The sequence below is a fragment of the Macaca thibetana genome, chromosome 12 (assembly GCF_024542745.1).
Source record: "Macaca thibetana thibetana isolate TM-01 chromosome 12, ASM2454274v1, whole genome shotgun sequence".
Taxonomy (NCBI): Eukaryota; Metazoa; Chordata; class Mammalia; order Primates; family Cercopithecidae; genus Macaca; species Macaca thibetana.
Window position 1 is genome coordinate 93833474 of NC_065589.1, and position 25903 is coordinate 93859376.

Genomic DNA, 25903 nt, shown 5'->3' on the forward strand with positions numbered 1-25903 from the left:
ACAGCACAAACATATTGAAGTTAGCAAGAAGACAAAGGGCTTCTTTTTTCTCTCTTTAAGGAGGCTTTGTGTCAGGTGCATGTGCCACAGCCACTTATACTCAGGTGCATGTGCCACATGCACTGATACTCTCTATTAGTCAGAATTTAGTCACATGGCCGCAGTAGTTACAAGGTGGTCTGGGAAATGTAGTCTTGCTCTGGGTGGCCATATGCTCAGCTAAAAATTATGTTTATATTTTTAAGGAAGAGCAGATATGGAAAGTCAACTCACAATCTCTGTCTCAGATGTGAATATCTTACTCCCTGGGCTACTTCCAGATTGTATGCCTGTCTTGGTTTATAAAGATCGCCTAGTCACTTCCACATACTCATTGATACCTGGCCTGTGGTCTTCATGACATTCCAAGTCTAAGGCAACTCTCACGACATTCACAGAGCCTACTCAGCACCCCTGCATCACAATTATTCTACTTCCTCAATGCTGAGACTTCCACTTCCCCTCCAGCTCTTCCATCGTCTCCCCTATCCACACATTAAACCCTGTCATCACCTTTGATATCTTAAATTCACCCCCATCACCACAATCGCAACCACCAATCCCAATTTCCTATCCTTCCAGCTTTCTCACTCTCTACCCTGACACACATCAAGACCTCTACTCCTCCGAGAGCTACATTTTTCCCAGTCTATTAGGCTTGTACTCTCTCCCTCTCTCTTTCTCCCTCTCCTTCCTTCCCACACCCCCCACACACCCTTCCACCCACAGCCCAATCTGGACAACACAGTTGTTTACAAGAACTATCACCAGCAGCCCAGATTTCCATAGAATCACACTCCACCTTGCCAGCAAACCTCCATCTTCAATTGATTATTTCTAAAGCAGTAGTCCTCAAAACTGGCTTAAATTTGTCACATTATTTTAAAATTATCCTTTTATGCCACTTTCTCTTCTACTAAGGCCTGTAACTTCTCTACATTTTATTTCCAAAAGGGGCACAGTATGTGATTCACAGGAGACATCTAATAAATGTTGATTGGTTTATGGGTGGAATGATGGATAAGTAAATTAAGGACAAGAAGAACAGAAACTGGACTGTAGTATACTTAGGTAGATGTGTAGATTTGTACCAACATTTTAAAAAAAGAATGCCAATCATGATGAATATAAACCCAAGGGAAGGAGTGAGAGGTATTGTTCATTACTTTATCCTTGGATTTGTCCTACTCAGAAATATGAATGAGGACATCGTTGGCATGGTTATTAAAAAATACCAAAGACGTGATACTAAGAGAGTGAAATAAATGTGGTATTCCAGAGCAAGATCTGAAAGCTCTCACTAGGCTAGAATAATGGTCCAGATCTTTACTCTTTATATATATAAATATATATGTATTCTATATAGTCTTTATATATAATCTCTTTCAATCTTTATACATAACCTTTGTATTCTTTTATATAATCTTTACATATAAATTTATATATATTAAAATAAGGATAAAAGTAAGGTCCTTCATTTCATTTAGGTCCTTTACTTAGATCCAAAATCCCGACTTCACAGAGGCAGCAACAAAATAGAATAAACAGAATTATACACATGAAAATATATCTGTTAAGGTTTCATTTTATTGCAAAGTTGAGTGTAAATCAAGAGTTCCCCAAAAGCTAACGCTACTGCATTCTATCTTAATAGACATAAGACATCAAGAAGTGAGACCTACTTTAGTCTGTATATAATCACACTTCAACCACTGTTTTTAACACAGGGCACTCACGTGTTTTCAGAATAATTTGAGTGGACCAGAACAAATTCAAAAAAAAAAAAAAAAAGTAACCACACAAAACTCATGGGGAAAGTGTGCATGTGAATCACTGTTGTAGCTGTTTCTACGCTTAACACACTAACATTGCCAAATGCTGTGGTTTTACACCCTTGTGATTTCAAAATGATCAATGCCTGTCGCTTAATAGAAATCTGTTAAATAATTAAATGAATAACGACAAATGCTTATTGCTCTTATATCAAGTTTTTAAAGATTTAAGACCCTTCTATTTGCTTAATGTAACCAATAACTTTGGGTCCTCTGCCTGAGTTATCATCCCTAAGAGTCTGAGATTTATTTTTAAGAAAAGTGGCATTCCTTCAAAATAACTAAAATATATTATATATCTCCATTTATGTAATTCTTATAAGCAGAACTTTGGTAAGTCGGTTTAATATGAACAATCCTGGAGGAACGGACTAAGAGTACTGACAATATTAATAAAGATCATTTCCTAACATTCTATGAATACCTCTGACCTCTCTCACTTGAGCCCAAAGAAAAGAATTCTAAAATGGAACGGAGTGATCCAGAAAAGCTGATTCAATTGTATTATTTAAGTGCACATTGATTTCATTCTGCCACGTAAATCACCATGACCCTCTGTTCAGTTGAAAATTATGTCAGAACCATTCTTGGAAAATCAGTCAATTTGCCAAAAAGGGAATATAATTGTATGCAGTCTATATTATGTTAATGGTTAAGCTGGATTTATGCCCTTCAAAAGGTGAATTCACATATTTCTGAAATACAAAGTCTTTTTCAGGGATATCACCTGTTATCATTAATTCAACATCTTATGATGACACAAAATCCTCACCACACTAAAGTAATGGAAAGATACACAGAGAGAACTACAAAATTTACTGACCCTTCCAATACAGAAATCAAGGCAGAGCCATAGATTTTGGGTTCCCAGAATAGGTTGTCTCCATCCCCATTACACACTCTTAGATGCATTTAATAGAGGAAGAACGTGAGGTAAGATCTGAGCACAAAGGGCCAAGATTTCTACCACAGCTGTGAAAAATAAACATTTGGCTGCAATAACAACGCTCCAAACACTCACCCATCCAGCCTCTGCACAATTAAGCAATTCTGATTTTTTAAATAAATTTACTTTGTTAATGCTTTTTTAGTGAACCATCAAAATATTTTGAAATAAATGCTTTAAAAAGCCTTACAGCTACAGGATGAACAAGACTGCACAGCAACAATTAAAACCAACCAGCACACAGAAAACCAGGAATTGTTAATAGACAAAAGAAGCTGTCAGAAATTTACTTCCTCTATTTATTTAAAATGAATGCTTTCCTTAAATTTTCTACCATATCCATTGAAGCATAATATTTTCAAGCAATAAATACACAGAATATGAGTTGATCATCCCTGAAAATATATTAGCATCAGATTTGAGTATTTTAATTATTTTACAGATTCTTTTGTCCATATTAAGCATAAAAAGGAATGGAAGAAAACATTACTAGATTAAAGAGCTTAGCTATGAGTTAGAGTAGAGGGCTGGCAAACGCATGGAATGTATGTTACCAATCATCCCTCCAGAACCTGCAGACCCAGCTAATCCCAGCACTTCCCACTGCATCCAGAGGCAGCCTCCCCATCCTCAGCCCAGCATGCCAACTGGCCCCTTCCAATGTGAAATCAAATAGGTTAATCAACACCAACTTTGACTCACCATAGATTTCTACACAACAGAAGATGAACTAATTTCCTGGAATGTTCATCCATGTTTGAAAGACTCTTTTATGTTCCACCACATGTCAAATGACTCTTTCAATACTGAAAAATAATGATCACAGAAGTCTGAACTTGCACACAAATTCATGTATAGTACACTAGGCACTATACTACACACTTTACATGTATTCTATCTTTTCATCCTCATTATACTGGGTACTAATATTATCACCACTTTAAGGAAGAGGAAACTGAGTCTTTGAAAACTCTTCAAAAGGAAGTATGTGGTAGCTCTGTCCAGTCTTCATTCCAAAAACTGTGCTTTTAGGCAGCACTCAGTACTGTCTCCCCTTTTCTTCTCAAAGGCTCAAATTGTGTATTTTATGAAACCTTTAACAGGAGAATTTCACAAACTCTATTTGTCCTGTGTCTCTTGGCCCTAACAAAGTTAAATACTACTGCAAAAATCCCCTAAGTTGTCAATGCCACAACATTTTGTTTAGTTGTTGCACAATGGTCCTACCACTAAATCTCTTATTATTGCACTTAAATTTCATTGAATGTTATTGCACGTGCTTAGAATTCCTTTGTGATAAACTTTCAGGAGGATTGTCATGTGGTAGAGCTGCGCAGAAATTATTGTGTCCCTACATCGTTAAAAGTGGAATGGGAACCATCAGCAAGTGGCAGGAGAAAAGACAGCGTGGCTGGGATTTGCTCCTGGAAAACAGCACTTTCCATGTAATCCTTGGTCCAAAGAAGAAAGAAGCAACCAAACCAAGAAGACAACCACACATTCACATAACTAAATTTTGAAACTAGAAAATCAAAACACTTGGACAAAAGAACATGTATGATATGAATGTATCTGTTTGAATTTTCCTCCCCCTGCCAGCATAACTATATTCTGGATTGTTGTACCCTAGCCTACACAGAAAACACAGACCACAAGCAATTAAGAAAACATCCCCAAATCCTAAACATTTCAAAGAAAACCTCTGAAAGACTTTAGGTTAGTCTGTTTTCCAGATGTCTCAGAAGGTTCTAGAAGCCACTCACCATCACAGAGAAGAAGCTTAGGACATACTTGACACCCACAGAGAACATAACAATTCCAAAGGTGGACAGTAGGGGACATAAAGTTGTGGGGGAGGGACAACAGGAGGAGGTTACTGTAGGGGAGGGAGCAAGGAGATATGAATCCTGTGTTTATGAGGCCGAATGTTGATGGGAGTTGAAAGGCACCAGAAACCAGAGCACTAAATTCTTTAACTGCAAAGAGAGATGTGAGATGAGCATTACCCCCTAGTGATGGCCCAGAATTATGAACCCTGCCAATAAAGCAGTAATTTTCAAATTCCATTTGCCTAAAATCCCCTGAGGCACATGTTGAAAATGCAAATTCCTGGGCTCTGTTTACATGGGCTCTGATTCAGTAGATGCACAGTAAAGGGCCCAGGGATGAACATGTTTTAGAGCACTGCATGTAATTCTGATGCAGGTGGGCTAGGCTGAGAGGCTATAGAATTTCCTTTGGGCACTAGGTCCCAATTCTGCTAGCTGCACCAAGTAATTGTGAGTACCTGTTAGTAGGTGGGCAAAATTCTGGCAAAGTGCCTCATATATGGAGAATTTGCCAAACAAATACACAGTCTGCCTGTTGGAGAGGTATAATTTTTTTTTGAGACAGTCACACTCTGTTGCCCACGGTAGAGTACAGTGACATAATTACAGTTCACTGCAGCCTTGAATTTCTGGGTTCAAGCAATCCTCCTGACTCAGCCTCCCAAAGCACTGGGATTACAGGCATGAGCCATCAAACGCAACCATATTACAACTATTAAAGAATACTTAATGACTGCTTTCTTTACATACCTGAAAATCTAAAAAAATGGAGAAGAAAAGGAGAGCATGAGGTAAGTATTTTTTTCTCACTAAACTCAATTATTGTAGATCACTCCTTAACTTTATGATTGCTCTTCTTATTTCTGATACTTTTTTTTCAGGGGAAGGGAGAAGGGAAAGTGGCACACCAGAGCACTGTTTAGGAAACTTGCTTTTAACAGTGTAAGGTTACAAGTATATTCATGATTGTTAATATTTGAAACAAAGAATAGGATATGTTTCTTTAGCTCCTGTTACGAGCTGATTGTGTGCCCGCAAAATTCACATGTTGAAGTCCTAATACCCAAGTGCCTCAGAATATAACTGAGAATATATATATATGAAAATATATAACTGAGAATACATATGAGAATATAACATTTGGAGATAGGGTCCTTTTTTAAATACCATCTTACTTCATTGAGAGGAGATACGGTCTTTAAAGGAGTAATTATATTAAAACAAAGTCATTAGAGTAGGCTTTAATGCAATATGGCTGATATCTTTATTTAACAAAAAGAAAATTTGGACACAGATCGTTTCAGAGAAAAGTTGATGTGAAAATACAGAGAAAAGACAGCCAGCCTGGGAGAGAGGCCTGGAAGAGATCCTTCTCTCACAGCCCTCAGAGGAAACCAACCCTGCCGTCACCTTAATCTTGGACTCCCAGCCTCAGAATTGGGAGAAAATACATTTTTATTGTTTCGAGTACTGGGTCTGTGATATTTGGCATGGCAGCTCTAGCAAACTAATACATCTCCCCATAGAAAAAAGGGAAGCTGTCTTTGTTCATCCAATACCTTCCCTAGGACAGTCTATGACCCCTTACCCTTTGTCCTGGCTCTGATGGGAGGCCAGCCTTGCTCAAAGTTGACACCCCAGAGTAAGACTCAGCAAAAGGAAGGAGAGAGTAGCACCAGATTTAAAATTATCTCTTTGTGATACTTTGAAGCTCATGGGACCATGGCTGTTCCACTTCCTGCAGCTCCTTCTCCTTTCTTCAGTCTGGAAGAGCAAGATGAGGACTGGGGAGGTGAAGGCTGCTATGAAACCAGACCCAATATCCACAAGTCCAAAGACCAGCCCACTCTTCTCCTTGCCTTTCTGATCAGGGGGAGAATGGATGGCTGCTTTCTATTTTCTAGATGTAGCCTCCTTTGATTTTATTATTATGAAATGTATACAAATGCTGGTAGGCTGTTTTACACTGGGACGACTGCATATTGGGGAAGTGTTTATGTGTATAGCAGTAGGGGAGTACATTCTAGAAACCTTTGATTTTGGAAGAAGAAAATGGGCCATCTTCCATCCTGGTCAAAACACTTCATCGAAAGTGCATCCATGCATTGAAATAGCTGAGCCTTCCACCTGGCAATGCTCTGGATTTTGACAGAGTTGTTTTTAATGGACCTTTCTTCTGTTGCCTGCAGTAATTGAGGCATAGATAGCCTACCTTCCTCTTGCAGGTAATCCCAGTCCTCACTGATCAGCCTTCTAAGCAGAGAGCTGCCTTCCCATCCTCTCCCACTAGTCTGTGATCATTCTTCTTCCATATCAGTGATAGAAAAGTTGGAGAAAGGATAATGCTTCAAATCACACAAAAACGTCTTAAGAAAAGTTATCTTAACATACAAGTTACTAGAAGAATTCTTCAGTCTCCTCTTCACTTTAGCAATATTTATTTATCACCAAATTCTTTCTTAAATTCTACAATGTTATAACTGGCTCAAAGAATGTTGATTCTTAAAGAGAACTAACTCTCCACATCCACAGCCCATTGCTGGGACATTCCAGTCTTTAAGCTTGTTGCCAATAGTTAAGAAACTACTTTAAAGGACTCAACTCTTATGCAAACAGAACTTACCTAACTCAACTTCCTCAAAGGCAAAAGAAATCCCAAAGAAAAGTCAAAACTGGAAAAAAATAAACAATTCTCTTAAGCCACCCCTTCCCACTCCAGTTGAGGCAGGGGGCCAAAGTCTTCCCGTCATTTCTTTGGAGTTTTGGGTTTGGGTTCCTACTGCAAGGGCTTCGCCACCAACTCAGGGTGAAAAGGACATGTAGCAGATGGACCTAGCACATAAAGAGATGAACAGCAGGCCACACAAAGGCACATTCTCTGGGGATACTGAGGGGCACAAACATGTAGGGGTTAGGACCATGTAGTGCAGAGACAGATGGCCTGTTTGCAAGCCCAGTTCTGGCAAGTCTGAGATGTGTAACTGGGCAATGGACAACCTCATGGTGGCTCAGCTTTCTCATCAGTATGGGGACTATGACACATCAGCACCTGTGACAGAGGTGTCAGAGGCCAAGAGGATCAATGCACAAACAGCTCAAAGAGTGTGAGATGCTGGCTGGCACATACTAACTGGTAAGCAATTTTAGTTGTTTTTGCTGTTGTTGCCTCCCATATCCTTGAGATCTAGTCTGTACTTCATCTGGAGTTGGTATCCATGTCTGTCTATGGCTACTCTTTCCCAGTCACTGACACTAAATCACAGTTAGGCTGACTTTGAGAACCAAGAATTCCACAACTAACTTTGAGACAAAACGAATCAACAGAAGAAACTCAAAGGCAGACAAGGCTAGGAGTCTATGGGAAAGGTCGCCTAAGAGGGGAGAAGATGCAGGCAGAACAGCTCACATAACACCACAGGTCAACAGAATGTCCTTATTAATCTGAACATTCCTTGTATCATCTTAGATTTTAAAATATGAATGAACTCATGTTTTTTTAAATCTATTTCCTACCTCTGTCCATTGAACAAACCTATACCGACTTCCGCTAGCAACAAGCCCACCTGGCATCCACATCTGGGTTTCTTAATGCATTCTCCACAAAATATACCCAGGGATTCTTAATGCATTCTCCACAAAATATACCCAGGGATTCTTAATGCATTCTCCACAAAATATACCCAGGGATTCTTAATGCATTCTCCACAAAATATACCTAGGGATTCTTGGAGTATCTGGGATGGAAACGTGTAAGATGAGCCCAGGACATCTGGTGGTGCCAGAAAATAAGGCACTATTTGTCACAGGGGCTCAATTTGAAGGACAAGTAGAGTGTCAAAAATAATAATGCCTCTAACTGATCATAAATATTAAATAAATAAAAATCATGACTCCATAATGATACTCAGAAAAAGGGTGAGTGAAGAAAACTCTTCTTTACAGAGGAATGCCAGTAACTCAAGGTAGAAGGAGTAAAAGAATTACAAAATCTTAATTTTGCAACTCTAGTGGAGTAGCTAATACAGGCTACTTGACTTAAAGGAAACTTAAAAACTGGGTTGGAAAGTTGACAGCATATTTGCACTTTGCAAAATATCACCCCACAAACTATTACTAATTGCAATTACAAATGTTTTTTTTTTTTTTTTTTTTTTTTTTTTTTTTGAGACACAGTCTCGCTCTGTCACCAGGTTGGAGTGCAGCAGTGCAATCTCAGCTCACTGCAACTTCTGCCTCCCAGTTCAAGTGATTCTCCTGCCTCAGCCTCCCAAGTAGCTGGGACTACAGGCGTATGCCCCCACACCCAGCTAATTTTTTTTTTTTTTTTAGTAGATACAGGGTTTCATCGTGTTAGCCAGGATGGTCTTGATCTGCTGACCTTGTGTTCGCCCTCCTCGGCCTCCCAAAGAGCTGAGATTACAGGCAGGTGCCACTGTGCCCGGCCTAAAGTGTATTTTTACAGTGGAAAGATCTAGTAGTCATCAGCTCAACATCAGTAATATTGAGACAGCAGGGCATCGTGCCATACGAAGTTCACAGCATCACCTATGAAGTAGCTTTGGCAAAAAATGTTTAACCTGAATCTACTCATGCCTGTAAACCTAGCTTCCAGTTTACAGGAAATACACAGGATAGAGGAACAAGTAAATGACATGTAAAGAAACCATCAAGAAACCCATAATATGGGGCATTCTCTAAGACAGCTAGGCTAGACTCTTCAAAAAATAAAAAAGGAAGGTGTAGAGACTGCTACTGCTTAAAGAAGAATAACCAAATACAACGCATGCATCTTGATTTTTATCCCCGTGTTGGAAAAAAGCTATGTTTTCAAATAAGCAGGGAAATTTGAAAATGTGCTAGATACTATTAGATAATAAAACAGAATCATTGTTAAGTTCTTCGGTACAATATTGCATTATGGTAATGTAGAGAGAATGTTCTCAGGAGATGCATCTCAAGTATTTAGGGGTGAAATGCTATGATGTCTGAAACTTAAGAGAGAGAGCGAGACAGAAGAGCAGACACAGCAAAATGCTAACTGTATGCTGTTGCAACACAGGCATGGTATGCATGAAGCGCTTTCCTTTTTTAGAAACTGCTCTGCAGGTACGCCCCCCTGTGCCATTTTATTCCCATTCGAGGGTACTTTATTCAACCTCTCCAGAGTTTAGCCCAGAGACATGGATTTCTGCGTTAGCTTCATTATCTGACAGCAGGAGCATCTGCTCTACATGCTGGTATCAGGTTTCCTGTCCAGAGGCACACCCAGGTGCAGCCAGGGAGTCAGTGAGAAAGCTGTTCCACACCCTGAGTTCCTTATTTCCTACAGGCAATGGGGTAGAAAGGGAGTCCTGAATTATGGCTGTACCCAGCCAGGTAACGCTGACAAGCTTTTCCAGCTGCCTTACTACATGGTGATTATTCACCACACAATGGAAGTCCACCCAGCCTGGGCCCTCCACTGCCACAAGAGGAGCCCCAAATGATTTCAAATAGTAACAGTGCCAACCACAGCTCTTCAGTACTCATTACATGCCAGACACCATTCTAAGTGTCTCACATTTACTATAATTCATGGATTTCCAGATGGGGTTAATCTTTACCATCGTATCATTAAGTAATACTATCAAGTACTGAATGGAAAACGCTGTCAGCAAAGGCAAAAAAAAAAATTGCAATATAATTTACATTCGTAAAGCTAAGTCATCTTTGCTAGAAAAAGCGGGAATTGGTACCAGGAGTGGGAAGAACTTCACTATTTCTCTTCTAAAAACCATTAATACAAGCCCCCTTCAAATTCTTGCATGTCTAGGCATCTATAATCATTTATCGTGAGAAAGAACATATCACAGTCAAAATCACAGCTTGCTTCCTGACGTGGGTTTTGTCTATCATGGCAGTGAAAGCAAGAGAGGTGAAGATCTATGACCTCATCCAGCTGTTCCTCCCGGGGCCTCCCTAATCGGCCATTTTGCCAGTGCTCATATCTCTCTTTTCACATTAATGTCAGAAAGTTCAAAAGACTTAACCAGATGTTTCCCTGCTCAGAGTTACTGTAGTCAGTTATCAAGGGGGAGAAAATAAGCTTCAAATATCCCATGGGGAGAGAATAAAGTGGGGTGGGGAAACCTGCAAACATCGAGGAAGTTAGGCATTTGAATCTGTGAGAGCAGCAACATGAACATGTGTAAAAAAGAAGTGTGGAAAACCATGCGGAAAGTGACTCCAGGACTTAACTACACAATACCTCATAGAAGACAGGATTTTGCATTACTCAAACAGGAAGTCTTCACTGGAATACCACACAACCATTAGAATAAACGAACTCTCACTATAGGCAACAACATGGGTGAAGCTGCATATAATGTTGAGCTAAAGAAGTCAGACACAAAAAAGTACATACTCTAGGATTATATGATATTTAATTTTTTAACTAACAAAAATTAAATGTGTTTTAAAATATGTACATAAAATTCAAATCAAGCAAAAAATCTTGATGCTGATAGACCTCAGAATAGTGAGGAGGGGCAGGGATCATGAAGGGCACGACAGAGAGGCTTGCTGGTCAGGTTCTGTTTCTTGATCCAGATGCCACTTACCCAGGTACGTTCTGTGTGAGAATTCATTAAACTGTATGCCTCTATCTATACACAGAAAACTGTTCCACACACTGAGTTCCTTGTTTCCTACAGGCAATGTGGTGGTAAAGGAGGCCTGAATTTTGACTGTACCCAAGAAGGCTCAGCCGACGAGCTTTACATTAAACATCAGTAATATCTAGATTAAATTTCCAGATGTATATACGTCAATAAAAAGTTTAATTCAAAATATGAAAACAATTTAATGTCCCCACCCCAAGAGACCTCTGACTTCTACTTCTGAAACAACCTCAGAAATGGTGGCATTACCTAAAATCATCAACTTAAAGAAAGTGAAGAGCTCAAGGCAATTGGAAGCTAACATCTAGTCTGTATGTAAAGTGAAATTAGACACAGCTTCTGCCACAGTCTTACAAATAACTCTGCAGGCATTAGCAACAATTGCTAGGGGAGTAATTACAAAGGCCTTTGATCTTCTATCATGTCCTCCATCTGAGATCTCAAGAAGCCAGTAAACAAACAAGGCCCAGCAGTCCTCTGACAGTGCCACCTGTCTGCATCTGTTTACAGCATCAGGCCCAGATCCAGTCACCTTTCCACAGGAGCAACTAAATTCAGGAAAGGACCTAGAGGTTACTAAGGTCCTAGCATAAGAACATCATGACTTAAACTGACTTCATATAAGTTAACTCCCATCTACTCTTTATAAACAGGACCCTGGTCAGATAGCAAATCTATGTGTCCTAAGTTGGCATTGCCTAATATACCGGATTCTTTTTTTTTTTTTTTTTTTTTTTTTTTTTTTGAGATAGAGTCATGCTCTGTTACCCAGGCTGGAGTGCACTGGCGTGATCTTGTCTCACTGCAACCTCCGCCTCCCAGGTTCAAGCCATTCTCCTACCTCAGCCTCCCTAGTAGCTGGTACTACAGGTGCACACCACCACACCCGGCTAATTTTTGTATTTTCAGTAGAGTCGGGGTTTCACCATGTTGTCCAGGCTGGTCTCAAACTCCTGACCTCAGGTGATCCGCCCACCTCGGCCTCCCAAAGTGCTGGGATACAGGCATGAGCCACCATGTCCAGCTAATATACTGGATTCTTAAAAGTGAGAAAGAATAGAGAACTTGAGAGAAAGCTACATCAGACCTCCCAATTCTATCTGACTTTCTTGCCTATTGTTACAGGTTGAATTGTGTTGCACCCGCCAAATGTACATGTTATACTTCTAACCCCCAGTACCTCATCAGAATTTCAAAACAGGTCCATTGCACACATAATTAGTTAAAATGAGGTCATACTGGAGTAGGATGGGCACTGATCCAACACGACTGGTGGCCTCATAGAAGGGTAAATTCAGACACAAACACACACACAGGAAGAACACAAGTTATAAAGTTATACGGCCACAAGCATAGGAAGTATCAGAAGCCAGGAGAGGGAGACCTGGAACAGTTCTTTCCCTAATGCCTTCAAGGGAGCCCAGCCTTGCCATCACCTTGATTTCAGTCTAGCATCCAGAACAGCGAGATGATAAATTTCTGTTGCTTAAGCCACCAGTTTGTTACACTGTTATGGCAACTCGAACAAAAACACACCTACATAGCCCCTTTGGCGATGTTGATAAACAAAGCAGTGCTATCCTTATCTCAGAGATCGGGAAAGAAGTGCAGAGAAATAGAGCAGATTGCCTGAGATCACAAAGCCATCTAGTTTAGAATTCAGGAATGAGATAAATTTTGTTGCAAAAGGTTGTGAGCAGGAAAGAAATGACACACTCCCCTTTTCTGGAGGCCTGCTAACCCTTCTGGGTGCGTTGGTTTAAGATGCTGATGTCTAAAGGGAACTCTGGGGGCTAAAGCACATCCCGGAAGGTGCCTTCTACCCCTAGAAATCTAAGCCAACACCAGCACACCTTCCCCCATAGACTTGTAATTCCCACTGCGAGAACGAATTACTCTTCAAACGCCTGAATCTGCTAAAAAGAATGTAGTTACTGAAAATGAGGCAAGAAAAAAAAGAGAATATGAATAGAAATGGCATTTTAATAAGTAATGAGACTTCAAGGGAGGCTGGTAGTTCGGAATCACTTCTGAACTTTAATACAGAATTAATCTACACTGTCTTCCAAAAACAGCAGTCCAGCAAAAACCTTGCACAACAGTGTCCATTTCAAATGCAGCCACAGAAAATAAAAAGGAACCTCTAAAAGTGATCAATGTGAGATTTTATGTTAGGGTTTTATGAATTGATCTCTGGTTATTATGGATCAGCTATGGCAAAAGTCCAAATTACATTAAACATAGTAATATCTGGATTCAATTTAGTATTAGCTAGAACAGTACAGCTAGAGTTACATTTTATGAAACAGAAATGCTCTCATTTGAGAGACATTAACTAAGTACCTGCCATAAGCTGGATACCAGTCCAAGCACCAAGCACTGAAATTAGACCCTTGGAGGACAAAACAGACACCAGCCCCACCCTCACAGAGCTTAGAGTTGAGCTCACAAACTAGACTTCAGAGGTAACTCACACCATGGTAATATTTGCAGGTCTGTCTTTAAAAAAAAAAAAAAAAAAAAAAAAGGCCGGATCTCACTCTGTTGCCCCAGGCTGGAGTGCAGTGGCATGATCATAGCTCACTGCATCCTCAAACCCCTGGGCTCAAGTGATCCTCTGCCTCAGCCTCCCAAGTATCTGGGACGACAGACACAAGCTACCATGCCTTGCCGATTTTTATAAATATTTTAGAGATGGGGGTCTTGCTATGCTACCCGGGCTGGTCTCAAACTCCAGGGCTCGAGCAATCCTCCCACCTCAGCTTCTGAAGCTGCTGGGACTACAGGCATGAGCCACCATGCTGGCTATACAGGTTGGTCTTTAAAGGTAGAAATTAGGTGCCTCATTAGCACAGTAGGGAGAAGGTCAGTCTCATTAAAGCGAAAATTCAGTGATGACAATCTTAGAAATTTCTATTTGTACTTTCAAATTTTAAAACGGGCCAGACCTCCATAGCTATCTCTGAAATGAGTTCCTCGTAGGTACACTGTATGGGAAGAGTGTTCCCCCTTGTGTTGTGTGGCCACCATGGAAGGAGACAAAGGTATAGCTTGAGAAAACCAAGGTCACTGATTAACCCCCAAAGGACCAGGTAACTTTAGAGACTCTACTCATTATCCTGGCTGGCAACCCCAGGTTTTAAGCCACTGGTTTATAGGAAGACATTATGCTCTCCAAAATACTCAGATGCTATAGGTGCAGAACATTTTATGAATGGGAAGGGAAGCAAAAGCAAACACAAATAAAGACCCCATTATAGCAGGAAATGTTCAGGCCTCCGTGCAGAGATCACGGCGCCTTCTGAAGGGAGGCAGGGGTGCAAGGTGATGGCGGCGTTCCTTCTGCTGCCACAGTGGGACTCCCTCAGTCATTCAGGAACCCTCTCCTGGCCTGACAATGTGGCACTGTGACCCCTGCCCTGACAATGTGGCACTGTGACCTGACATCCTCAGCCTAGCAGGTGAATTAACAGTGCTGACTGTCACATTCCTCAAGTGAATCCTAAGATTCTGAGCAATTCAGAAACAGACACTTTAACAAAGTCTGCCCTCCAGGAAACAGCAGCAGTTGCTTCAAGGAGGCAACTCAGCTTTAGCCCAAAGCTACACCATTAGGACTTGAGGCCATTCCCACTTGCTTTCTTTCTGAATGACATCAGATCACTTTTAGCCAAATGACAAATTGGAAGAATAGATGCCAGTGTGATTAACTTCAGTTTTTATGTTATTAAATTTGCAATTTGTCCATTAAAAAGATGCCCAGCACTTCAGAGGATCAGAGCTGGCTCACTGTGCTAATTGGTGTTGAGTTTTCACTGTGGCACAAGTGAGCTTAAAATTGGGGCAATTATAATTGTATGTATTTATGTGGATGTGCTCGGCTCACCAATTTTAAAAAACAAGATACTATACATGAAAAAGTAAGGATGGAAACCTTCAAAGCCACTCTCTTCAAATCACTTTAAAAGCAGGCTGAAAACAAACACTTTGAAGTCCTGCTCCAGCAGAGTCCTGGGGAAATTACAAAAAGAAATTAAACTATAGTTATAGTTCTCACTTCTTATTACGTGCCACATTGTCTTTAAGAAAAAAATCGAAATGTATAAAAATAAGGTTTTCAAATACAAAAGGATCATATTTGCAGAGTTAATCAATCATGTCCAGGCAGTTATTTCAGGTATGCCAGAAAACAAAGCACTCACCTTCCCAGGCTGCAGGAAAGCGAGGAAGTTTCACTGCTCTCCAGACTTTTCTACAAAGACATGACTGGGGGCGGCCTGTGCTCTGGGCATGCCCCCAGTCTGATCTTTTGCCTTATCTTTGCAAAGTTGCAAGCAGCTTCCTGGGAATTAAAAATTAGCTGCCAGGGCATTCTGTGGCATTTTACAGGCCACTGGTCACCAAGTCATCCATGGCCATGCATTCTAACAGACAGCAGTTCGGCTATGGCCGGAGGCACAGTTTGTCATCACTGCAAATTACAAATACCAGGCGTGCATGTGGGGCTGCGGGGCTACAAACCCTGCACCTACTGGGTTAGGAATGTTTCCACTTCTCCCTACTAAGAGTTTCCTCCTCCTCCTCACAGAACCAACTCCAACCCCAGCACATCTTAACCTCAGCACTACACAGCCAAGGAATTCACAAAAATGCCAGAACATCTGAGGTTTAAAATATTCATAACAACCTCCACTGAATTAAGGCAACCAAGTTTTCCATCCACTTTCAACTCTTGGTCTTTTTTAGTGATGATTGTTTTCCTCTACCTTTTAAGGTAATATATCCACATTATAGCCCATATATTAGATCCAGAACAGTTTTTTTAAAATTTCATCACATATACACAACCACCATTAACATTCCCTTCTTGTCTTTTTTTCATAGAATTTTATTCTGCCTCATACCTAACTTAAAACATACCCTAAATATTATTTTACTGGTAAAATGGACATAGTACTACCATTTCCTTATCCATTCCCTTCTTGTTAGACAAATAACTCACTTTCAATTTTTCATTATTATGAATTACACTTCAAAGAACATCTTTATGACAAATCTTTTTCTGTGTGTCAACCATTCCCTTGGAAACAGATTTCTAGAGTTAGGCTGAAAACTTCCAAGAGCTGTTCTCTGAGTCCTGGGGAAATTTTTTTAAGCTATAGTTATCACTTCTTATTATATGCTGCATTCTCTTTAAGAAAAAAAAATCAAAATGTATAAAAATAAGGTTTCCAAATACAAAGGGATCATATTTGCAAAGTTAATCTATTCCGTCCAGGTTGCTATATAAGGCATGCCAGGAAATAAAGCCCTCACCTCCCCAGGCTGCAGGAAAGCTAGTAAGTTACTCTAGTGCTACTCTGGTAGCTAGTAAGTTACTCCAGCGTTAAATCCTGATATTTCACTTTCCTATATTCAAAACCCATTCTCCGGCTCCTCTGGATTCTTCTCTGGGCTCTCCTTCTCTCCTAGATTGGCCTTAAACTCCGTCAGCCTCCTGCCTCATCAGCCCTGTAGCACTGGCCATAGTTTCTAAGGCTTTCTGTCTTTGCTTTGGTCTCTGCATGTTTTCACTCATCCACCAACACTGCCGAACACACTCAGAAAAGTACTCTGCTAACATTGTTTTTACAATTATATGGATTACATATTATCTTACCTGCTTTTCAGAATATATGACATTTAGTGATCAGAAGTATTTATTGGGTATGTACCACAGAAAAACAAAACTAGGATTGTCATATGACCAACTTTATACTTTCCTTTTTGTTAAGATTTTCCACAAACCTGTAGTCAAACACAGGTCATATTCAAACTATGCACATTAGTTACAGGTTCGTCTAACTTCTGCCCTCTATTCCTTCACTTACAAAAAATAAATGAGTTTTCTTTTTTCTTCTCCAAGAGAAGTTTGACAACTTTTAAACAGTTTAAAAGCATGATTTGTTGGTTGTTGTTTGTTTCAGTATCCTATGAACTATTTAACTTCATCACATGAACAGATTTAATGCAAACATACACATTAAGTCTAAATTGGTCAGAAACGTGTTCAATAAAATATACACACTGCAAAACACAATGTAAAACAATGTAAAACCACAGCCATAAACATATAGACCCATCTAAATAGACACAGTCAATCTACACCTGATTGTCTGTGTCTACATTTTTCTATTACTATAATATTTGTTTACTACGTATCCAATCAGCGCTGGCACTGCCCCATAAGGAAGCAACAGCGAGTGCCAAAGATTTGAGAACAATTTATAAAATGGGAGGGAAATAGAGGGGAAGGAAGATTTCTGAATTTAAAAATCAAAAGCATAAAGTTTATGGAGCATCTACGAATTATATACTCACTGGATTTATAGTAAAAGTTTCGCTAAATCTCACATTCCGCCTCCCGGGTTTATATGACTGGGATTGGTAGAGACTCACTGTGATCCGCCCGTGGCCTTTTTACAGGCTTGAGCCACTGCGCCCGGCCCCCTAGTAAAAGTTTCTAAAATACGTTTCTATATGACTGATTGGCTCACTGTGTTTTATGAAATACGAAGTCCTTAAAAAGAGAAAAGGCACCTTGTTTTCTTTAAGACTATTAACACTGATTGAGCACACTGTATTGTATATTAACAAAATATGTACGATACTGCTAATATGGGTTGCCTTGTGGAAAAAAACTAGCTGCCTAAAGGAGGAAAAATGGGGTGGGGGATTCTCACTGTACATTCTTTTGTCGCCTTTAAATGTTAAATATGAGTAAATTACCTATTCAGAAAATAAATTGTATTTTAAAATTTTAAAGCATTTCATAGGATATTCTGGGAGCTCAATAAATGTTAACTCAAATTAATCAATTTCCCAGGAAAGTAAGTGGTAGGCCCAGAGAGATCACTTAGTTAACATTTTTCTTCAAAGAGGGAACCTCCCTTCATTTAGCTACCTTCTAGGATCCTGGCAATATTATATTTTTATTATAATAACATTTTTTCACCCCAGTTACTCTTCTCTGAGGCTGGAAGGGCCCATCAGCACACCTTGATTGACAATTGATTGCCAAAAGCCTCTGTGCGTGCCCTTAGAAGTCAGCTTCACATTGCTGGAAGCAGGGAGAAAACCTCAGAGAACAACCTCTACTCTGTAGGTTGAAGAATCAGGCCTATATGAGATATAATTATTCCTATTAACGGCATTAAAGTTGATGTTTTAGATCTATATAGAAATAATTGCAACTAAAATAAAAAACAAAAGGACAGAATAAGTGAGAGAGCACATGTGTGTGTGTGCACATGTACACATCCATGCATGCATGCGTGTGTGCACATGTGCCATCACAAAAGTGGCCCTGTGGTCAACCCTTTGAGTAAACATTCACTTGAGCCTCTGACCTGAACCCATATTGACCCACCCCACGTGGACACTCACAGGGATCCACAGCAGACACCTTCTTTATGTAATTTGGTCATGTCTTGGCTATAAGATCCTCTGAAAGCACTCGTTGCATTTGAAACTTCTGGATTAATACTGATCCTTAGATGCTTGTATGGGTTCTGATTTTCTATTGAGTCTCCATAAGCCAACGGAGCATGGTCTGTCGAGGCTTCCTTCCCCAGACCCATCACTTCCGCCCTCCTTCTCCTTTCGTACGACCGTCACCCTGGTCTGGGTTTCCACGCCCTCACCCGAGGTTGCTGTCCTCTCCCTCTCTCATTTAGCTTCTGCTTGTAACTCAGAGGATCAGCAACATGGGCTAAAGGGAAAGGATCAGAGACAGGCAAACCCAGGCTGGAGGGAACCTGAGAGCATCACCCTGCTTGCAGAGTTTTGGCGACAGTCCAGCAGGTACTTATAGAAGTGCAGGCACCCGTGCCCACTTGGGTCCCCAAGTCTGTCATCCAAGAAGACACAGCAGTGGCAGGATGATAAGCAAAAGCACTGAGTGGAAGAAAAGGAGGCTGCAGCAGCACAGCGGATCTTCCTAACATTCTGCGCAGCACAGAGCCCCAAACAGCTGCAGGACACAGCCCGGAACCAACACTGCCTCCCAGCATCATGGCAGTGGGCTTGGACAGGACGACGGCAACAACAAGGCAGGTCCCAGGACCCAGCCAGCATATCAGTAACAGCAGGAAATCAAAGAAGAAACTCAGAAACACGGATCAAGAAAACACCATGAGGGTGGAAGCAAGGGTGTCATTCAGGGCACATGCCTTCTCTCACTCAGGGCTTCAGCTGGTTTTCTACCTGCCAGCTAATGGGTGTGAAGCTGTCAGGGTGCCTCTGCCCACATCAACAATGGTTCAGAGACCAAGAGATATGCTGGGCTGGGCCTGCTAGTGAAAAGCAAGGGAAGCTACAACTGCACGGGGTTGCAGAAAGCAGTGACAGCTGCTAGCCTGCCATTCCACTCTCTCAAAAACTCTCAACAGCTCCGCCTACCTCACCATTATCGTCATCATTAAACCCAGCAGTGACTGGGCATGCAGTACCCATGAAGTCATCACCTCTTACTATTCTTCCTGCTCACTATTCTCTAGCCACTCTGGCCTCCTTGGTGTTCCTTGAATAAACGAGGTTAAGTTCCCATCGCAAGGCCTTTGCACTTGCTGTTCCTTCTGCCTAGAAGGCTCTCCCCATAAGTACCTTTACAGTATTTTCTCTCTCCTCCTTCCATCTTTACTCAAATGTCTCAGGCTTTCCTGACCACCCTATTTAAAATTGCAAATCCAGGCCAGGCACGGTGGCTCAAACCTGTAATCCTAGCCCTTTGGGAGGCCGAAGTGGGCAGATCACTTGAGGTCAGGAGTTTGAGACCAGCCTGGCCAACGTGGTGAAACCCCATCTCTACTAAAAACACAAAAATTAGCCAGGCATGGTGGTGCTCACCTGTAATCCCAGCTACTCGGGAGGCTGAGGCACAGGAATCGTTTAAACTGGGGAGGCAGAGGCAACAGTGAGCTGAAATCATGCCACTGCACTTCAGCCTGGGCAACAGAGTAAAACTGTGTCTCAAAAAAATAAAATAAAATAAAATAAAATAAAATAACAAATCCCTTCCTTCACCATTCTAGCATTCTCCCTTTCCCGTGTTATCCTTCATAGCATTTACTATATTGACCTCCTGTATGTTTACTTATGTGTTTGTTTATTATCCTCTTCACCAGAGGAACGTGTGCTGAAAATCAAGAAACAGTAAAACATAGGGAGACTGAGGAGGGCAGATCACTTGAGATCAGGAGTTCAAGACCAGCCTGGCCAACATGGCAAAACTCTGTCTCTATCAAAAATACAAAAACTAGCCAGGTGTAGTGGTGTGTGCCTGTAATCCTAACTACTCAGGAGGCTGAGGCAGGAGACTCATGTGAACCTGGGAGGCAGAGGTTGTAGTGAAATGAGATTGCGCCACTGTACTCCAGCTTGGGTGACAAAGCAAGACTCTAGCTCAAAAAAAAAGGGGGGGTAAAACAACTTTCAAGAGAGAAAAGGAATGTTACCAGCAAAACAACCAATGCCATTCTGCCCTTTTTCTTCTTCCCATTGCAAAAGCCATTTGCCTCCCAATCTTTAACATCTGGACTGAGAGACCCTGTCCTTGAAGTTTTCCTTCGTGGCTCTTTGATTCCCTGGTCTTCTCTTTCTCCGAATGACATTGTTTATTCTGTGCAAAACTTCACACTAACCAAAAGCGTCTACCTCTTTGTGCTACTGGAGGACTTAAATGAGTTAATTCATGCTTAGAAAAGTCCTAGGATGGTGCTCAATCCTTGTTAAGTGTCCAGGAAATCACAGCCATTGTTATTATTTAGTATATGGACCTTCTATTATATCTACTGATTCAAGTCTTATTTCTATAGCTAGAGCATAAGCAAACTGAAGGCAAAGATCTTATCCTATGTTTTCAGATTTCCCAGAGTACTTAATCCAGGTTTTCAATAATTATTTGACAACTGATTGAAACAAAGTATTTCAACTTTTAAAGATTTGCTTGAAAACCCTTAGAACCTCTATTTAAACAGTGATTCCAATCCTTTACCTCTCCCAGGACTGACCTGGTATGCAAATACAGCAAATCCCTGAAAACGGCATTTATAACAGGAGCTTTGCTATAGCATGAACAGCAAAGCCAAAATACTATACAAAAGATCAAACAAATATTGACTAAAAGAATTTTCCCCGAGGCAACTGTTATAGTCTTATCTTGAATAGAATGTTTACACAGTTAATTAAGTATTGCTATGGACTCAGCAAAATCCCAGGCAGACCCTGCCAAGCTGCGTTTTACATTCCCACTGCTTTATCGCTATTTACAGAGCCACGCACAAGTCCCTCTCTTCCTAGCCCCTCACCTATCAGTCCTGCTAATGCCGGGTGTGGAATTAAATGATAAGTAAGTCATACACCTTTTATCCGTAGACAAAAGATAATGTAATCTCAGTGCCAAGGATTCCATTTACCTATCCCACGGCAAATATGCTCTGTCATTACCCTCCCAGAAATCAATCAGGCTGCATCTGTTACTACCTGTTGACTTCTTGGAAATGTATGAAATAGTAGAATCATGTAGAGAGAGAGGTGTTTACTGGTTTCACAGAACATGCCTCCATACAGCAGATACTAATGAAAGTTTACTTCCTATGATTACCAATCAAGAAGCCTGCCGGAACATCTCAAAATTCACCTCAAAATCACAGGCTGTTCTACACAGTTAAGAAGCTGATTGCTAGCTTACAATGGGTTGTCTAATTATGGAGAAGGTCAGTTATGATGAATAGAAGCCAACAAGAGTCATTCACAACCTTTCTTCCTTCCCTCCTTCCATTCAGCCATTATTTATTGAGCACTTGTGATGATCCAGGCACTCTTCCACGCACTGGGAATACCATCAAAAATTACAATTACCATAGTATTAGGAAGGTTATATGAGGGAGGAAGGAGATCAATAAAATAAAGAGCTTAAAATTTTATAGTGTGCTAGATATTAATAAGTGCTAAAGAGAAGAAAAATTAAGAAGCAGAATATGAAACCCCGAAGCTCCAGCAGAAGGAATAAACTTGCAGATGGGTAGCCAAAAACATCCTCAGGGAGAAGCCACTATTCGAAGAAAGTGAGACAGCCAGCCTTGCAGGTTACTGGGGAAGAGTCTTGCAGGGGGAGGAAATTGAAATGCTAAGGTCCTGTGGCAGAGCACGGCTGGCGTGTTGGGGAACATTAAGGAAGCCAGTGTGGTGAAGCCTCGTGCTCACTGGGAGACATGGAAGGAATAGGCCCCAAGAGAAGCAGGGGACAAGACCCTATAGGGCCTTGCTTCCAAAACATATGCATTTTTATTCATCACAGAAAAGCCACCTGTTTACCAAATTTTCATTTACTCACAACTCTCCAGCCATTATTTTTCTAAGAACTTATGTATTTCAAGAAAATGATTCACACACACACACACACGTACACACACACACCACCCACCCTTGCAATTTAAAAAAAAAAAAAAAAAAAAAGTTGTACAGCTAGCCAACATATTTGCCTGGGGAAAACTCTTGAGCTTCTATTAATAAAAATGAAAACTGTTCATGGCTTTGAGTGTAAGCCTCTGTAGGACTGCAACCAGGCCTCACAGTAGTGGACACTGCTCAGCGCCATGGACAACTGGGCACTCAGTGATGCTGTGGAAAGATGTCACGCTGGCTAAAAATAATAACATGCAGAGTTATAGGAGACGGGAATGTTGAAATTTACCACAGGGACTTTTTTTTAATGTGGCAATGCTTCAAAGTATTTGGCAAATTTAAATGCCAAGCTGGCTCATGCAGTATCCAGACCACACATCCTTCCTGCCCAACCAGCTTCTCAACATAAATAAGATGCTATCAGCCAAAATCTGTGACACAGCAGGGTTTGGGGGTGGTACCTTAAGATCTGCTATCTTCCAATTCTATTCAATCGTAATCAACCCAGTTTCATTTATCACATAAACAGTTTTCCATTACGAAACATTCATAAACAATTCCACTGCAGTGATTCCACTGTTCCTAGGTATACACAGTCTATGTCGCCAAGGCAAAAAGCACAACTACAAGGCATGTCCCTGTGTAACAAAAACTAGCTATTATGCTACATGGATATTTTGTGTAATAAGAGAAACTAAAAATATAAAAAACAGTTTTGATTATTAATGACCAGTCATAATCCTGCCTCCATCAAGTTCTCCCGAGGCCACCCCCACCAGCCCACCCACAAAATGGACAAATTCCTGTGGCTGGGTCACTTTTCTGGCTCTCCTTGGTTAGAAGTTATACCAAAACTGAAAAAAAAAAAGTCTACATAATAAAGAACTTCGGGGTGGGGGCTAGGGGAAAGCAGTTGAAACGTCAGAAAGGTATGGATAGGGAAGTAAAAATGAGTTTTAAGAAGAAGTGGAACAGTGTGGAACAAGAGACAGAGGAGATACCTTTTAGAAATGTTTCTTAGAAGACCCCAGCAGCCAAAATGGTGAAGCAAATTAAGCAGAAGTTTGCTTTTCAGGAAGCCTTGGAGGTTGCAAGTGATAAACCTGGAGTAGTTGACTTCTCAGCCACATGGTGTGGGCCTTGCAAAACGATCAAGCCTTTCTTTCATTCCCTCTCTGAAAAGTATTCTAACATGATATTCCTTGAAGTAGATGTGGGTGACTGTCAGGATGTTGCTTCAGAGTATGAAGTCAAATGCACGCCAACCTAGCTTTTTAAGAAGGGAGAAAAGGTAGGTGAATTTTCTGGAGCTATAATAATAAGGAAAATCTTGAAGCCACCACTAATGAATTAGTCTAATCATGTTTTCTGAAAACATAACCAACCATTGGCTATTTAAAATTTGTAATTTTTTATTTACAAAAAGTATAAAGTATAGAGACTATATACCCAACTGCCATCTGGGTGACAATAAAATATTAACAAACAAAAAAAAGTGTTACTAATGTTCTCTGAAAGATGCAAACGAAGCTTGAAAATTCAGAAATACTTGTTTGCCACTTTAGTTTCTGAACTGTGTTCCTCTCAATGCTAAGCCGTATCAATTACTCTAGGAACAACTGGACTTGGAGAAAGAGTCTAACTCGTGGACATAAGAAATGCACGAAGTTTTTCACTTAACATAATACATTCTGCATTATCGAGGGCAATGATGCGTTCTAAAACAAAGCATGGTAAAGGGGCTACAGGAAAAGTCATGGCCAGATTGCCCCCGCCCTGCCTCAAACACAGAAGCCAGTTATTCTACAAAGGTTAAAAATTACATGCTGATGTCTTCTCAAACTGCCTAACAAAGCAGAGATTTGGGCAAAGATTTTTCCAGTCTCAGCAAAGAAGCCAAGAAACAAAAACCTCCGTCCTCACAGTGGTGAGATGTTCCCCACTCACCTTAGAAAAACAGGACTTTCTGTTGAGAGCACTCCCTCCTTCTCCCCTCCTATCAGGCCAGTTTGAGAGGAGGGTGGTCACGCCTTCTTCCAAAGCAAAAGCTTTTCTACCCTCTAGAAAGTTTTGGTCAAAGAAGATTCATATATAATACAGAATACATGCTACCAGTGAGTAGTCAATTACATTTTTCTGTTGCACAAAGAAGATAATAAATTCTCCATTCAGACTGTAAAATAACTATTTGAGACATTAATGATTATACCAGGAATCTTCCTAAATTATATAAAATTTAAAAAAAAATTAGAGAAAAACTTTTCTTTCAAGACAAAGATTATCTAAGAGAATTGCCTTAAACCAAAGGAAAAAAGCAAAGACTATATAGTACCACTTTATCGCCCTACAAGGATAATATATAATGTCTACAATCAGGAAAAAAAAAAGAGGAAGTTTTAAAAAATTATATACAGAAAAGATATGAAATATATATACATATTTCAAATCTTATCAATAAATATACTAGAGGGGTAAATTCCTTTTTACTTTTTACTTTCCTGTGTTTTCTGAAGCTCTCATGGTATGTATTAATTTATAATGGAAAACAACTTTTTAAAGGATGTTTAAATTATTAAAACATTCAAAGATTAAAATGTTTATTAAGGGTCATAATGTATACATATAAAATATGATCAGGAAAAAGCATTCACCACTGACCATGCCACCTTTCCCAGATAAATCATTTACATATTATGTACCAGTGCTTCTGAAACTGAAGCAGGCATAAGAACCACCTGGAGAGTGTGCTGAAATACAGGTGATAGGAATGGTAGGCAGCCATAAAAAATAAGGAAATCATGTCCTCTGCAGGAACATACATGTGGCTAGAAGCCATTGTTCTAAGCAAATTAACATGGAACAGGAAACCAAATACCACACATGCGCTCTTAGAAGACAGACCTAGGCCGGGCGTGGTGGCTGACCCCTGTAATCCCAGTACTTTTGGAGGCCGAGGTGGGCGGATCACGAGGCCAGGAGATCGAGACCATCCTGGCTAACACGGTGAAACCCCATCTCTACTAAAAATACAAAAAATTAGCCAGGCATGGTGGCGGGCGCCTGTAGTCCCAGCTACTCGGGAGTCTGAGGCAGGAGAATGGCGTGAACCCGGGAGGCGGAGCTTGCAGTGAGCCGAGATCGCGCCACTGCACT

At 40.6% G+C, this 25903-nt stretch overlaps 1 protein-coding gene and 1 pseudogene across 3 annotated transcripts in view; one reads left to right on the forward strand and one right to left on the reverse strand.

The window, feature by feature from the left end:
- Positions 1 to 25903, reverse strand: part of LYPD6B (LY6/PLAUR domain containing 6B) — a 182415-nt gene that overhangs the window by 128357 nt on the left and 28155 nt on the right. The gene's annotated exons all lie outside the window — the stretch shown is intronic.
- Positions 23787 to 24109, forward strand: LOC126932915 (thioredoxin-like; annotated as a pseudogene).